The sequence below is a fragment of the Myxine glutinosa genome, chromosome 4 (genome assembly GCF_964187855.1).
Source record: "Myxine glutinosa chromosome 4, kmMyxGlut1.1, whole genome shotgun sequence".
In the NCBI taxonomy this organism is placed as follows: Eukaryota; Metazoa; Chordata; class Myxini; order Myxiniformes; family Myxinidae; genus Myxine; species Myxine glutinosa.
The window spans coordinates 90,919,193-90,936,549 of NC_136264.1; positions in this window are offsets into that span (position 1 = coordinate 90,919,193).

Consider the following 17,357-nt stretch of genomic DNA (forward strand, 5'->3'; position numbering starts at 1 on the left):
CTCCACTACAACGATGAAGGAAATTGTTGAGGATGTTTCACCTACCTTGAACCAAAATAAATTTTCCCACCGCATTTGGGTGTTTTTTTTGGAGACACCATCTCTGTGCTGGATGGCCATTGGCTCTCAAAGGTAGCTCATCCGCCTTTTGCCAGGTGTTCTTTTTACTCCTGGCAGGGTGACTGTGACACCCTGCCAGGAGTAAAAAGAACACTTGGCAACGATGCTCATCCGCCCTGTGACAGGTCCTCTTTTTACTCCTGGCAGGGTGACTGTGACACCCTGCCAGGAGTAAAAAGAACACCTGGCAAAGATGCTCATCCGCCCTTTGCCAGGTGTTCTTTTTACTCCTGGCAGGGTGTCACAGTCACCCTGCGCCCCGAGTAAAGCTAGTTTGGGGTGAGGGTTTAGTCGCCGATAACCCAACCACGTAGCAGGTAGCAGTGGGTTACATGTTACCACTGGCAGTCCCTCAAGACCTGGCAAAGGGCGGATGTGACCTGACTAATGAATGAAAAACAAGAAGGAAAATAAAGCATCCACTACAATGCCCACCAAAGGGAAAAGTTGACGGGCCCCAACTCCGCCCGTCAAAGTGATGGACATCCATTGTGATTTTCATCTCCACTTCACCAATTAAGGAATTGTTGAGGATGTTCACCTACCTTGAACCAAAATAAATTTTCCCACCGCAATTGGGTGTTTTTTTTGGAGACACCATCTCTGTGCTGGATTGGCGTTGGCTCCCAAAGGTAGCTCATGCGCCCTTTGCCAGGTGTTCTTTTTACTCCTGGCAGGGTGTCACAGTCACCCTGCGCCCCGAGTAAAAGCTAGTTTGGGGTGACGGTTTAGTCGCCGATAACCCAACCATGTGGCAGGTAGCAGTGGGTTACATGTTACCACTGGCAGTCCCTTAAGACCTGGCAAAGGGCGGATGTGACCAGACAGATGAATGAAAAACAAGAAGGAAAATAAAGCATCCACAACAATGCGCACCAAAGGGAAAAGTTGACGGGCCCCAACCCCGCCCGTCAAAGTGATGGACATCCATTGTGATTTCCATCAACACCTCAACGATGAAGGAATTGTTGAGGAAGTTTCACCTACCATGAACCAAAATAAATTTTTCCCACCACAATTGGGTGTTTTTTTTGGAGACACCATCTCTGTGCTGGATGGCCGTTGGCTCCCAAAGGTAGCTCATCCGCCCTTTGCCAGGTCTTCTTTTTACTCCTGGCAGGGTGACTGTAACACCCTGCCAGGAGTAAAAAGAACACCTGGCAAAGATGCTCATCCGCCCTTTGCCAGGTGTTCTTTTTACTCCTGGCAGTGTGTCACAGTCACCCTGCCAACCAAGTAAAACTAGTTTGGGGTGATGGTTCAGTCGCCAATAACCCAACCGTGTGGCAGGCAGCAGTGGGTTACATGTTACCACTGGCAGTCCCTCAAGACCAGGCAAAGGGCGGATGTGACCTGACTGATGAATGAAAAACAAGAAGGAAAATAAAGAATCCACAACAATGCCCACCAAAGGGAAAAGTTGACGGGCCCCAACCCCGCCCGTCAAAGTGATGGACATCCATTGTGATTTTCATCTCCACTTCACCAATTAAGGAATTGCTGAGGATGTTTCACATACCTTGAACCAAAATAAATTTTTCCCACCGCAATTAGGTGTTTTTTTTGGAGACACCATCTCTGTGCTGGATGGCCGTTGGCTCCCAAAGGTAGCTCATCCGCCCTTTGCCAGGTCTTCTTTTTACTCCTGGCAGGGTGACTGTGACACCCTGCCAGGAGTAAAAAGAACACTTGGCAACGATGCTCATCCGCCCTTTGCCAGGTCCTCTTTTTACTCCTGGCAGGGTGACTGTGACACCCTGCCAGGAGTAAAAAGGCCACCTGGCAAAGATACTCATCCGCCCTTTGACAGGTCTTCTTTTTAATTCTGGCAGGGTGACTGTGATACCCTGCCAGGAGTAAAAAGAACTCCTGGCAAAGATGCTCATCCGCCCTTTGACAGGTGTTCTTTTTACTCCTTGCAGGGTATCACAGTCACCCTGCGCCCAGAGTAAAGCTAGTTTGGGGTGAGGGTTTAGTCGCCGATAACCCAACCACGTGGCAGGTAGCAGTGGGTTACATATTACAACTGGCAGTCCCTCAAGACCTGGCAAAGGGCGGATGTGACCTGACTGATGAATGAAAAACAAGAAGGAAAATAAAGCATCCACAACAATGCCCACCAAAGGGAAAAGTTGACGGGCCCCAACCCCGCCCGTCAAAGTGATGGACATCCATTGTGATTTTCATCTCCACTTCACCAATGAAGGAATTGTTGAGGATGTTTCACCTACCTTGAACCAAAATAAATTTTTCCCACCGCAATTGGGTGTTTTTTTTGGAGACACCATCTCTGTGCTGGATGGCCGTTGGCTCCCAAAGGTACCTCATCCGCCCTTTGCCAGGTCTTCTTTTTACTCCTGGCAGGGTGACTGTGACACCCTGCCAGGAGTAAAAAGACCACCTGGCAAAGATACTCTTCCGCCCTTTGACAGGTCTTCTTTTTACTCCTGGCAGGGTGACTGTGATACCCTGCCAGGAGTAAAAAGAACTCCTGGCAAAGATGCTCATCCGCCCTTTGCCAGGTCTTCTTTTTACTCCTGGCAGGGTGACTGTGACACCCCGCCAGGAGTAAAAAGAACACTTGGCAACGATGCTCATCCGCCGTTTGACAGGTCTTCTTTTTACTCCTGGCAGGGTGACTGTGACACCCCGCCAGTAGTAAAAAGAACACCTGGCAAAGATTCTCATCCGCTCTTTGCCAGGTGTTCTTTTTACTCCTGGCTGTGTGTCAGTCACCCTGCCAACCAAGTAAAACTAGTTTGGGGTGATGGATCAGTCGCCGATAACCCAACCGTGTGGCAGACAGCAGTGGGTTACATGTTACCACTGGCAGTCCCTCAAGACCTGGCAAAGGGCGGATGTGACCTGACTGATGAATGAAAAACAAGAAGGAAAATAAAGCATCCACAACAATTCCCACCAAAGGGAAAAGTTGACGGGCCCCAACCCCGCCCGTCAAAGTGATGGACATCCATTGTGATTTCCATCTCCACTTCAACGATGAAGGAAATTGTTGAGGATGTTTCACCTACCTTGAACCAAAATAAATTTTCCCACCGCAATTGGGTGTTTTTTTTGGAGACACCTTCTCCGTGCTGGATGGCCGTTGGCTCCCAAAGGGAACTCATCTGCCCTCTGCAAGGTGTACTTTTTACTCCTGGCAGGGTGACTGTGACACCCTGCCAGGAGTAAAAAGAACACTTGGCAACGATGCTCATCTGCCCTTTAACAGGTCTTCTTTTTACTCCTGGCAGGGTGACTGTGACATCCTGCCAGGAGTAAAAAGACCACCTGGCAAAGATGCTCATCCGCCCTTTGACAGGTCTTCTTTTTACTCCTGGCAGGGTGACTGTGACACGCTGCCAGGAGTAAAAAGTACACCTGGCAAAGATGCTCATCCGCACTTTGCCAGGTGTTCTTTTTACTCCTGGCAGGGTATCACAGTTACCCTGCGCCCCGAGTAAAGCTAGTTTGGGGTGAGGGTTTAGTCGCCGATAACCCAACCACGTGGCAGGCAGCAGTGGTTTACATGTTACCACTGGCAGTCCCTCAAGACCTGGCAAAGGGCGGATGTGACCTGACTGATGAATGAAAAACAAGAAGGAAAATAAAGCATCCACAACAATGCCCACCAAAGGGAAAAGTTGACGGGCCCCAACCCCGCCCGTCAAAGTGATGGACATCCATTGTGATTTTCATCTCCACTTCACCAATGAAGGAATTGTTGAAGATGTTCACCTACCTTGAACCAAAATAAATTTTCCCACCGCAATTGGGTGTTTTTTTTGGAGACACCCTCTCTGTGCTGGATGGCCATTGGCTCTCAAATGTAGCTCATCCGCCCTTTGCCAGGTGTTCTTTTTACTCCTGGCAGGGTGTCACAGTCACCCTGCGCCCCGAGTAAAAGCTGGTTTGGGGTGACGGTTTAGTCGCCGATAACCCAACCACGTGGCAGGCAGCAGTGGGTTACATGTTACCACTGGCAGTCCCTTAAGACCTGGCAAAGGGCGGATGTGACCAGACTGATGAATGAAAAACAAGAAGGAAAATAAAGCATCCACAACAATGCGCACCAAAGGGATAAGGTGACGGGCCCCAACCCCGCCCGTCAAAGTGATGGACATCCATTGTGATTTCCATCAACACTTCAACGATGAAGGAATTGTTGAGGATGTTTCACCTACCTTGAACCAAAATAAATTTTTCCCACCGCAATTGGGTGTTTTTTTTGGAGACACCATCTCTGTGCTGGATGGCCGTTGGCTCCCAAAGGTAGCTCATCCGCCCTTTGCCAGGTCTTCTTTTTACTCCTGGCAGGGTGACTGTGACACCCTGCCAGGAGTAAAAAGAACACTTGGCAACGATGCTCATCCGCCCTTTGCCAGGTCCTCTTTTTACTCCTGGCAGGGTGACTGTGACACCCTGCCAGGAGTAAAAAGGCCACCTGGCAAAGATACTCATCCGCCCTTTGACAGGTCTTCTTTTTAATTCTGGCAGGGTGACTGTGATACCCTGCCAGGAGTAAAAAGAACTCCTGGCAAAGATGCTCATCCGCCCTTTGACAGGTGTTCTTTTTACTCCTGGCAGGGTGTCCGTGACACCCTGCCAGGAGTAAAAAGTACACCTGGCAAAGATGCTCATCCGCCCTTTGACAGGTGTTCTTTTTACTCCTTGCAGGGTATCACAGTCACCCTGCGCCCAGAGTAAAGCTAGTTTGGGGTGAGGGTTTAGTCGCCGATAACCCAACCACGTGGCAGGTAGCAGTGGGTTACATATTACCACTGGCAGTCCCTCAAGACCTGGCAAAGGGCGGATGTGACCTGACTGATGAATGAAAAACAAGAAGGAAAATAAAGCATCCACAACAATGCCCACCAAAGGGAAAAGTTGACGGGCCCCAACCCCGCCCGTCAAAGTGATGGACATCCATTGTGATTTTCATCTCCACTTCACCAATGAAGGAATTGTTGAGGATGTTTCACCTACCTTGAACCAAAATAAATTTTTCCCACCGCAATTGGGTGTTTTTTTTGGAGACACCATCTCTGTGCTGGATGGCCGTTGGCTCCCAAAGGTACCTCATCCGCCCTTTGCCAGGTCTTCTTTTTACTCCTGGCAGGGTGTCACAGTCACCCTGCGCTAGTTTGGGGTGACGGTTTAGTCGCCGATAACCCAACCATGTGGCAGGTAGCAGTGGGTTATATGTTACCACTGGCAGTCCCTTAAGACCTGGCAAAGGGCGGATGTGACCAGACTGATGAATGAAAAACAAGAAGGAAAATAAAGCATCCACAACAATGCGCACCAAATGGAAAAGTTGACGGGCCCCAACCCCGCCCGTCAAAGTGATGGACATCCATTGTGATTTCCATCAACACTTCAACGATGAAGGAATTGTTGAGGATATTTCACCTACCTTGAACCAAAATAAATTTTTCCCACCGCAATTGGGTGTTTTTTTTGGAGACACCATCTATGTGCTGAATGGCCGTTGGCTCCCAAAGGTAGCTCATCCGCCCTTTGCCAGGTCTTCTTTTTACTCCTGGCAGGGTGTCACAGTCACCCTGCGCTAGTTTGGGGTGACGGTTTAGTCGCCGATAACCCAACCATGTGGCAGGTAGCAGTGGGTTACATGTTACCACTGGCAGTCCCTTAAGACCTGGCAAAGGGCGGATGTGACCAGACTGATGAATGAAAAACAAGAAGGAAAATAAAGCATCCACAACAATGCGCACCAAATGGAAAAGTTGACGGGCCCCAACCCCGCCCGTCAAAGTGATGGACATCCATTGTGATTTCCATCAACACTTCAACGATGAAGGAATTGTTGAGGATATTTCACCTACCTTGAACCAAAATAAATTTTTCCCACCGCAATTGGGTGTTATTTTTGGAGACACCATCTATGTGCTGAATGGCCGTTGGCTCCCAAAGGTAGCTCATCCGCCCTTTGCCAGGTCTTCTTTTTACTCCTGGCAGGGTGACTGTGACACCCTGCCAGGAGTAAAAAGACCACCTGGCAAAGATACTCATCCGCCCTTTGACAGGTCTTCTTTTTACTCCTGGCAGGGTGACTGTGATACCCTGCCAGGAGTAAAAAGAACTCCTGGCAAAGATGCTCATCCGCCCTTTGCCAGGTCTTCTTTTTACTCCTGGCAGGGTGACTGTGACACCCCGCCAGGAGTAAAAAGAACACTTGGCAACGATGCTCATCCGCCGTTTGACAGGTCTGCTTTTTACTCCTGGCAGGGTGACTGTGACACCCCGCCAGTAGTAAAAAGAACACCTGGCAAAGATTCTCATCCGCTCTTTGCCAGGTGTTCTTTTTACTCCTGGCTGTGTGTCAGTCACCCTGCCAACCAAGTAAAACTAGTTTGGGGTGATGGATCAGTCGCCGATAACCCAACCGTGTGGCAGACAGCAGTGGGTTACATGTTACCACTGGCAGTCCCTCAAGACCTGGCAAAGGGCGGATGTGACCTGACTGATGAATGAAAAACAAGAAGGAAAATAAAGCATCCACAACAATTCCCACCAAAGGGAAAAGTTGACGGGCCCCAACCCCGCCCGTCAAAGTGATGGACATCCATTGTGATTTCCATCTCCACTTCAACGATGAAGGAAATTGTTGAGGATGTTTCACCTACCTTGAACCAAAATAAATTTTCCCACCGCAATTGGGTGTTTTTTTTGGAGACACCTTCTCCGTGCTGGATGGCCGTTGGCTCCCAAAGGGAACTCATCTGCCCTCTGCAAGGTGTACTTTTTACTCCTGGCAGGGTGACTGTGACACCCTGCCAGGAGTAAAAAGAACACTTGGCAACGATGCTCATCTGCCCTTTAACAGGTCTTCTTTTTACTCCTGGCAGGGTGACTGTGACATCCTGCCAGGAGTAAAAAGACCACCTGGCAAAGATGCTCATCCGCCCTTTGACAGGTCTTCTTTTTACTCCTGGCAGGGTGACTGTGACACCCTGCCAGGAGTAAAAAGTACACCTGGCAAAGATGCTCATCCGCACTTTGCCAGGTGTTCTTTTTACTCCTGGCAGGGTATCACAGTTACCCTGCGCCCCGAGTAAAGCTAGTTTGGGGTGAGGGTTTAGTCGCCGATAACCCAACCACGTGGCAGGCAGCAGTGGTTTACATGTTACCACTGGCAGTCCCTCAAGACCTGGCAAAGGGCGGATGTGACCTGACTGATGAATGAAAAACAAGAAGGAAAATAAAGCATCCACAACAATGCCCACCAAAGGGAAAAGTTGACGGGCCCCAACCCCGCCCGTCAAAGTGATGGACATCCATTGTGATTTTCATCTCCACTTCACCAATGAAGGAATTGTTGAAGATGTTCACCTACCTTGAACCAAAATAAATTTTCCCACCGCAATTGGGTGTTTTTTTTGGAGACACCCTCTCTGTGCTGGATGGCCATTGGCTCTCAAAGGTAGCTCATCCGCCCTTTGCCAGGTGTTCTTTTTACTCCTGGCAGGGTGTCACAGTCACCCTGCGCCCCGAGTAAAAGCTGGTTTGGGGTGACGGTTTAGTCGCCGATAACCCAACCACGTGGCAGGCAGCAGTGGGTTACATGTTACCACTGGCAGTCCCTTAAGACCTGGCAAAGGGCGGATGTGACCAGACTGATGAATGAAAAACAAGAAGGAAAATAAAGCATCCACAACAATGCGCACCAAAGGGATAAGGTGACGGGCCCCAACCCCGCCCGTCAAAGTGATGGACATCCATTGTGATTTCCATCAACACTTCAACGATGAAGGAATTGTTGAGGATGTTTCACCTACCTTGAACCAAAATAAATTTTTCCCACCGCAATTGGGTGTTTTTTTTGGAGACACCATCTCTGTGCTGGATGGCCGTTGGCTCCCAAAGGTAGCTCATCCGCCCTTTGCCAGGTCTTCTTTTTACTCCTGGCAGGGTGACTGTGACACCCTGCCAGGAGTAAAAAGAACACTTGGCAACGATGCTCATCCGCCCTTTGCCAGGTCCTCTTTTTACTCCTGGCAGGGTGACTGTGACACCCTGCCAGGAGTAAAAAGGCCACCTGGCAAAGATACTCATCCGCCCTTTGACAGGTCTTCTTTTTAATTCTGGCAGGGTGACTGTGATACCCTGCCAGGAGTAAAAAGAACTCCTGGCAAAGATGCTCATCCGCCCTTTGACAGGTGTTCTTTTTACTCCTGGCAGGGTGTCCGTGACACCCTGCCAGGAGTAAAAAGTACACCTGGCAAAGATGCTCATCCGCCCTTTGCCAGGTGTTCTTTTTACTCCTTGCAGGGTATCACAGTCACCCTGCGCCCAGAGTAAAGCTAGTTTGGGGTGAGGGTTTAGTCGCCGATAACCCAACCACGTGGCAGGTAGCAGTGGGTTACATATTACCACTGGCAGTCCCTCAAGACCTGGCAAAGGGCGGATGTGACCTGACTGATGAATGAAAAACAAGAAGGAAAATAAAGCATCCACAACAATGCCCACCAAAGGGAAAAGTTGACGGGCCCCAACCCCGCCCGTCAAAGTGATGGACATCGATTGTGATTTTCATCTCCACTTCACCAATGAAGGAATTGTTGAGGATGTTTCACCTACCTTGAACCAAAATAAATTTTTCCCACCGCAATTGGGTGTTTTTTTTGGAGACACCATCTCTGTGCTGGATGGCCGTTGGCTCCCAAAGGTACCTCATCCGCCCTTTGCCAGGTCTTCTTTTTACTCCTGGCAGGGTGTCACAGTCACCCTGCGCTAGTTTGGGGTGACGGTTTAGTCGCCGATAACCCAACCATGTGGCAGGTAGCAGTGGGTTACATGTTACCACTGGCAGTCCCTTAAGACCTGGCAAAGGGCGGATGTGACCAGACTGATGAATGAAAAACAAGAAGGAAAATAAAGCATCCACAACAATGCGCACCAAATGGAAAAGTTGACGGGCCCCAACCCCGCCCGTCAAAGTGATGGACATCCATTGTGATTTCCATCAACACTTCAACGATGAAGGAATTGTTGAGGATATTTCACCTACCTTGAACCAAAATAAATTTTTCCCACCGCAATTGGGTGTTTTTTTTGGAGACACCATCTATGTGCTGAATGGCCGTTGGCTCCCAAAGGTAGCTCATCCGCCCTTTGCCAGGTCTTCTTTTTACTCCTGGCAGGGTGACTGTGACACCCTGCCAGGAGTAAAAAGACCACCTGGCAAAGACACTCATCCGCCCTTTGACAGGTCTTCTTTTTACTCCTGGCAGGGTGACTGTGATACCCTGCCAGGAGTAAAAAGAACTCCTGGCAAAGATGCTCATCCGCCCTTTGCCAGGTCTTCTTTTTACTCCTGGCAGGGTGACTGTGACACCCCGCCAGGAGTAAAAAGAACACTTGGCAACGATGCTCATCCGCCGTTTGACAGGTCTTCTTTTTACTCCTGGCAGGGTGACTGTGACACCCCGCCAGTAGTAAAAAGAACACCTGGCAAAGATTCTCATCCGCTCTTTGCCAGGTGTTCTTTTTACTCCTGGCTGTGTGTCAGTCACCCTGCCAACCAAGTAAAACTAGTTTGGGGGTGATGGATCAGTCGCCGATAACCCAACCGTGTGGCAGGCAGCAGTGGGTTACATGTTACCACTGGCAGTCCCTCAAGACCTGGCAAAGGGCGGATGTGACCTGACTGATGAATGAAAAACAAGAAGGAAAATAAAGCATCCACAACAATTCCCACCAAAGGGAAAAGTTGATGGGCCCCAACCCCGCCCGTCAAAGTGATGGACATCCATTGTGATTTCCATCTCCACTTCAACGATGAAGGAAATTGTTGAGGATGTTTCACCTAACTTGAACCAAAATAAATTTTCCCACCGCAATTGGGTGTTTTTTTTGGAGACACCTTCTCCGTGCTGGATGGCCGTTGGCTCCCAAAGGGAACTCATCTGCCCTCTGCAAGGTGTACTTTTTACTCCTGGCAGGGTGACTGTGACACCCTGCCAGGAGTAAAAAGAACACTTGGCAACGATGCTCATCTGCCCTTTAACAGGTCTTCTTTTTACTCCTGGCAGGGTGACTGTGACATCCTGCCAGGAGTAAAAAGACCACCTGGCAAAGATGCTCATCCGCCCTTTGACAGGTCTTCTTTTTACTCCTGGCAGGGTGACTGTGACACCCTGCCAGGAGTAAAAAGTACACCTGGCAAAGATGCTCATCCGCACTTTGCCAGGTGTTCTTTTTACTCCTGGCAGGGTATCACAGTTACCCTGCGCCCCGAGTAAAGCTAGTTTGGGGTGAGGGTTTAGTCGCCGATAACCCAACCACGTGGCAGGCAGCAGTGGTTTACATGTTACCACTGGCAGTCCCTCAAGACCTGGCAAAGGGCGGATGTGACCTGACTGATGAATGAAAAACAAGAAGGAAAATAAAGCATCCACAACAATGCCCACCAAAGGGAAAAGTTGACGGGCCCCAACCCCGCCCGTCAAAGTGATGGACATCCATTGTGATTTTCATCTCCACTTCACCAATGAAGGAATTGTTGAGGATGTTCACCTACCTTGAACCAAAATAAATTTTCCCACCGCAATTGGGTGTTTTTTTTGGAGACACCCTCTCTGTGCTGGATGGCCATTGGCTCTCAAAGGTAGCTCATCCGCCCTTTGCCAGGTGTTCTTTTTACTCCTGGCAGGGTGTCACAGTCACCCTGCGCCCCGAGTAAAAGCTGGTTTGGGGTGACGGTTTAGTCGCCGATAACCCAACCACGTGGCAGGCAGCAGTGGGTTACATGTTACCACTGGCAGTCCCTTAAGACCTGGCAAAGGGCGGATGTGACCAGACTGATGAATGAAAAACAAGAAGGAAAATAAAGCATCCACAACAATGCGCACCAAAGGGATAAGTTGACGGGCCCCAACCCCGCCCGTCAAAGTGATGGACATCCATTGTGATTTCCATCAACACTTCAACGATGAAGGAATTGTTGAGGATGTTTCACCTACCTTGAACCAAAATAAATTTTTCCCACCGCAATTGGGTGTTTTTTTTGGAGACACCATCTCTGTGCTGGATGGCCGTTGGCTCCCAAAGGTAGCTCATCCGCCCTTTGCCAGGTCTTCTTTTTACTCCTGGCAGGGTGACTGTAACACCCTGCAAGGAGTAAAGAGAACACTTGGCAACGATGCTCATCCGCCCTTTGACAGGTCTTGTTTTTACTCCTGGCAGGGTGACTGTGACACCCCGCCAGGAGTAAAAAGAACACCTGGCAAAGATTCTCATCCGCCCTTTGCCAGGTGTTCTTTTTACTCCTGGCAGTGTGTCACAGTCACCCTGCCAACCAAGTAAAACTAGTTTGGGGTGATGGTTCAGTCGCCAATAACCCAACCGTGTGGCAGGCAGCAGTGGGTTACATGTTCCCACTGGCAGTCCCTCAATACCAGGCAAAGGGCGGATGTGACCTGACTGATGAATGAAAAACAAGAAGGAAAATAAAGAATCCACAACAATGCCCACCAAAGGGAAAAGTTGACGGGCCCCAACCCCGCCCGTCAAAGTGATGGACATCACATCACATCATCACTTCAATGATGGACATCCATTGTGATTTTCATCTCCACTTCACCAATGAAGGAATTGTTGAAGATGTTCACCTACCTTGAACCAAAATAAATTTTCCCACCGCAATTGGGTGTTTTTTTTGGAGACACCCTCTCTGTGCTGGATGGCCATTGGCTCTCAAAGGTAGCTCATCCGCCCTTTGCCAGGTGTTCTTTTTACTCCTGGCAGGGTGTCACAGTCACCCTGCGCCCCGAGTAAAAGCTGGTTTGGGGTGACGGTTTAGTCGCCGATAACCCAACCACGTGGCAGGCAGCAGTGGGTTACATGTTACCACTGGCAGTCCCTTAAGACCTGGCAAAGGGCGGATGTGACCAGACTGATGAATGAAAAACAAGAAGGAAAATAAAGCATCCACAACAATGCGCACCAAAGGGATAAGGTGACGGGCCCCAACCCCGCCCGTCAAAGTGATGGACATCCATTGTGATTTCCATCAACACTTCAACGATGAAGGAATTGTTGAGGATGTTTCACCTACCTTGAACCAAAATAAATTTTTCCCACCGCAATTGGGTGTTTTTTTTGGAGACACCATCTCTGTGCTGGATGGCCGTTGGCTCCCAAAGGTAGCTCATCCGCCCTTTGCCAGGTCTTCTTTTTACTCCTGGCAGGGTGACTGTGACACCCTGCCAGGAGTAAAAAGAACACTTGGCAACGATGCTCATCCGCCCTTTGCCAGGTCCTCTTTTTACTCCTGGCAGGGTGACTGTGACACCCTGCCAGGAGTAAAAAGGCCACCTGGCAAAGATACTCATCCGCCCTTTGACAGGTCTTCTTTTTAATTCTGGCAGGGTGACTGTGATACCCTGCCAGGAGTAAAAAGAACTCCTGGCAAAGATGCTCATCCGCCCTTTGACAGGTGTTCTTTTTACTCCTGGCAGGGTGTCCGTGACACCCTGCCAGGAGTAAAAAGTACACCTGGCAAAGATGCTCATCCGCCCTTTGCCAGGTGTTCTTTTTACTCCTTGCAGGGTATCACAGTCACCCTGCGCCCAGAGTAAAGCTAGTTTGGGGTGAGGGTTTAGTCGCCGATAACCCAACCACGTGGCAGGTAGCAGTGGGTTACATATTACCACTGGCAGTCCCTCAAGACCTGGCAAAGGGCGGATGTGACCTGACTGATGAATGAAAAACAAGAAGGAAAATAAAGCATCCACAACAATGCCCACCAAAGGGAAAAGTTGACGGGCCCCAACCCCGCCCGTCAAAGTGATGGACATCGATTGTGATTTTCATCTCCACTTCACCAATGAAGGAATTGTTGAGGATGTTTCACCTACCTTGAACCAAAATAAATTTTTCCCACCGCAATTGGGTGTTTTTTTTGGAGACACCATCTCTGTGCTGGATGGCCGTTGGCTCCCAAAGGTACCTCATCCGCCCTTTGCCAGGTCTTCTTTTTACTCCTGGCAGGGTGTCACAGTCACCCTGCGCTAGTTTGGGGTGACGGTTTAGTCGCCGATAACCCAACCATGTGGCAGGTAGCAGTGGGTTACATGTTACCACTGGCAGTCCCTTAAGACCTGGCAAAGGGCGGATGTGACCAGACTGATGAATGAAAAACAAGAAGGAAAATAAAGCATCCACAACAATGCGCACCAAATGGAAAAGTTGACGGGCCCCAACCCCGCCCGTCAAAGTGATGGACATCCATTGTGATTTCCATCAACACTTCAACGATGAAGGAATTGTTGAGGATATTTCACCTACCTTGAACCAAAATAAATTTTTCCCACCGCAATTGGGTGTTTTTTTTGGAGACACCATCTATGTGCTGAATGGCCGTTGGCTCCCAAAGGTAGCTCATCCGCCCTTTGCCAGGTCTTCTTTTTACTCCTGGCAGGGTGACTGTGACACCCTGCCAGGAGTAAAAAGACCACCTGGCAAAGACACTCATCCGCCCTTTGACAGGTCTTCTTTTTACTCCTGGCAGGGTGACTGTGATACCCTGCCAGGAGTAAAAAGAACTCCTGGCAAAGATGCTCATCCGCCCTTTGCCAGGTCTTCTTTTTACTCCTGGCAGGGTGACTGTGACACCCCGCCAGGAGTAAAAAGAACACTTGGCAACGATGCTCATCCGCCGTTTGACAGGTCTTCTTTTTACTCCTGGCAGGGTGACTGTGACACCCCGCCAGTAGTAAAAAGAACACCTGGCAAAGATTCTCATCCGCTCTTTGCCAGGTGTTCTTTTTACTCCTGGCTGTGTGTCAGTCACCCTGCCAACCAAGTAAAACTAGTTTGGGGGTGATGGATCAGTCGCCGATAACCCAACCATGTGGCAGGCAGCAGTGGGTTACATGTTACCACTGGCAGTCCCTCAAGACCTGGCAAAGGGCGGATGTGACCTGACTGATGAATGAAAAACAAGAAGGAAAATAAAGCATCCACAACAATTCCCACCAAAGGGAAAAGTTGATGGGCCCCAACCCCGCCCGTCAAAGTGATGGACATCCATTGTGATTTCCATCTCCACTTCAACGATGAAGGAAATTGTTGAGGATGTTTCACCTAACTTGAACCAAAATAAATTTTCCCACCGCAATTGGGTGTTTTTTTTGGAGACACCTTCTCCGTGCTGGATGGCCGTTGGCTCCCAAAGGGAACTCATCTGCCCTCTGCAAGGTGTACTTTTTACTCCTGGCAGGGTGACTGTGACACCCTGCCAGGAGTAAAAAGAACACTTGGCAACGATGCTCATCTGCCCTTTAACAGGTCTTCTTTTTACTCCTGGCAGGGTGACTGTGACATCCTGCCAGGAGTAAAAAGACCACCTGGCAAAGATGCTCATCCGCCCTTTGACAGGTCTTCTTTTTACTCCTGGCAGGGTGACTGTGACACCCTGCCAGGAGTAAAAAGTACACCTGGCAAAGATGCTCATCCGCACTTTGCCAGGTGTTCTTTTTACTCCTGGCAGGGTATCACAGTTACCCTGCGCCCCGAGTAAAGCTAGTTTGGGGTGAGGGTTTAGTCGCCGATAACCCAACCACGTGGCAGGCAGCAGTGGTTTACATGTTACCACTGGCAGTCCCTCAAGACCTGGCAAAGGGCGGATGTGACCTGACTGATGAATGAAAAACAAGAAGGAAAATAAAGCATCCACAACAATGCCCACCAAAGGGAAAAGTTGACGGGCCCCAACCCCGCCCGTCAAAGTGATGGACATCCATTGTGATTTTCATCTCCACTTCACCAATGAAGGAATTGTTGAGGATGTTCACCTACCTTGAACCAAAATAAATTTTCCCACCGCAATTGGGTGTTTTTTTTGGAGACACCCTCTCTGTGCTGGATGGCCATTGGCTCTCAAAGGTAGCTCATCCGCCCTTTGCCAGGTGTTCTTTTTACTCCTGGCAGGGTGTCACAGTCACCCTGCGCCCCGAGTAAAAGCTGGTTTGGGGTGACGGTTTAGTCGCCGATAACCCAACCACGTGGCAGGCAGCAGTGGGTTACATGTTACCACTGGCAGTCCCTTAAGACCTGGCAAAGGGCGGATGTGACCAGACTGATGAATGAAAAACAAGAAGGAAAATAAAGCATCCACAACAATGCGCACCAAAGGGATAAGTTGACGGGCCCCAACCCCGCCCGTCAAAGTGATGGACATCCATTGTGATTTCCATCAACACTTCAACGATGAAGGAATTGTTGAGGATGTTTCACCTACCTTGAACCAAAATAAATTTTTCCCACCGCAATTGGGTGTTTTTTTTGGAGACACCATCTCTGTGCTGGATGGCCGTTGGCTCCCAAAGGTAGCTCATCCGCCCTTTGCCAGGTCTTCTTTTTACTCCTGGCAGGGTGACTGTAACACCCTGCAAGGAGTAAAGAGAACACTTGGCAACGATGCTCATCCGCCCTTTGACAGGTCTTGTTTTTACTCCTGGCAGGGTGACTGTGACACCCCGCCAGGAGTAAAAAGAACACCTGGCAAAGATTCTCATCCGCCCTTTGCCAGGTGTTCTTTTTACTCCTGGCAGTGTGTCACAGTCACCCTGCCAACCAAGTAAAACTAGTTTGGGGTGATGGTTCAGTCGCCAATAACCCAACCGTGTGGCAGGCAGCAGTGGGTTACATGTTCCCACTGGCAGTCCCTCAATACCAGGCAAAGGGCGGATGTGACCTGACTGATGAATGAAAAACAAGAAGGAAAATAAAGAATCCACAACAATGCCCACCAAAGGGAAAAGTTGACGGGCCCCAACCCCGCCCGTCAAAGTGATGGACATCACATCACATCATCACTTCAATGATGGACATCCATTGTGATTTTCATCTCCACTTCACCAATGAAGGAATTGTTGAAGATGTTCACCTACCTTGAACCAAAATAAATTTTCCCACCGCAATTGGGTGTTTTTTTTGGAGACACCCTCTCTGTGCTGGATGGCCATTGGCTCTCAAAGGTAGCTCATCCGCCCTTTGCCAGGTGTTCTTTTTACTCCTGGCAGGGTGTCACAGTCACCCTGCGCCCCGAGTAAAAGCTGGTTTGGGGTGACGGTTTAGTCGCCGATAACCCAACCACGTGGCAGGCAGCAGTGGGTTACATGTTACCACTGGCAGTCCCTTAAGACCTGGCAAAGGGCGGATGTGACCAGACTGATGAATGAAAAACAAGAAGGAAAATAAAGCATCCACAACAATGCGCACCAAAGGGATAAGGTGACGGGCCCCAACCCCGCCCGTCAAAGTGATGGACATCCATTGTGATTTCCATCAACACTTCAACGATGAAGGAATTGTTGAGGATGTTTCACCTACCTTGAACCAAAATAAATTTTTCCCACCGCAATTGGGTGTTTTTTTTGGAGACACCATCTCTGTGCTGGATGGCCGTTGGCTCCCAAAGGTAGCTCATCCGCCCTTTGCCAGGTCTTCTTTTTACTCCTGGCAGGGTGACTGTGACACCCTGCCAGGAGTAAAAAGAACACTTGGCAACGATGCTCATCCGCCCTTTGCCAGGTCCTCTTTTTACTCCTGGCAGGGTGACTGTGACACCCTGCCAGGAGTAAAAAGGCCACCTGGCAAAGATACTCATCCGCCCTTTGACAGGTCTTCTTTTTAATTCTGGCAGGGTGACTGTGATACCCTGCCAGGAGTAAAAAGAACTCCTGGCAAAGATGCTCATCCGCCCTTTGACAGGTGTTCTTTTTACTCCTGGCAGGGTGTCCGTGACACCCTGCCAGGAGTAAAAAGTACACCTGGCAAAGATGCTCATCCGCCCTTTGACAGGTGTTCTTTTTACTCCTTGCAGGGTATCACAGTCACCCTGCGCCCAGAGTAAAGCTAGTTTGGGGTGAGGGTTTAGTCGCCGATAACCCAACCACGTGGCAGGTAGCAGTGGGTTACATATTACCACTGGCAGTCCCTCAAGACCTGGCAAAGGGCGGATGTGACCTGACTGATGAATGAAAAACAAGAAGGAAAATAAAGCATCCACAACAATGCCCACCAAAGGGAAAAGTTGACGGGCCCCAACCCCGCCCGTCAAAGTGATGGACATCCATTGTGATTTTCATCTCCACTTCACCAATGAAGGAATTGTTGAGGATGTTTCACCTACCTTGAACCAAAATAAATTTTTCCCACCGCAATTGGGTGTTTTTTTTGGAGACACCATCTCTGTGCTGGATGGCCGT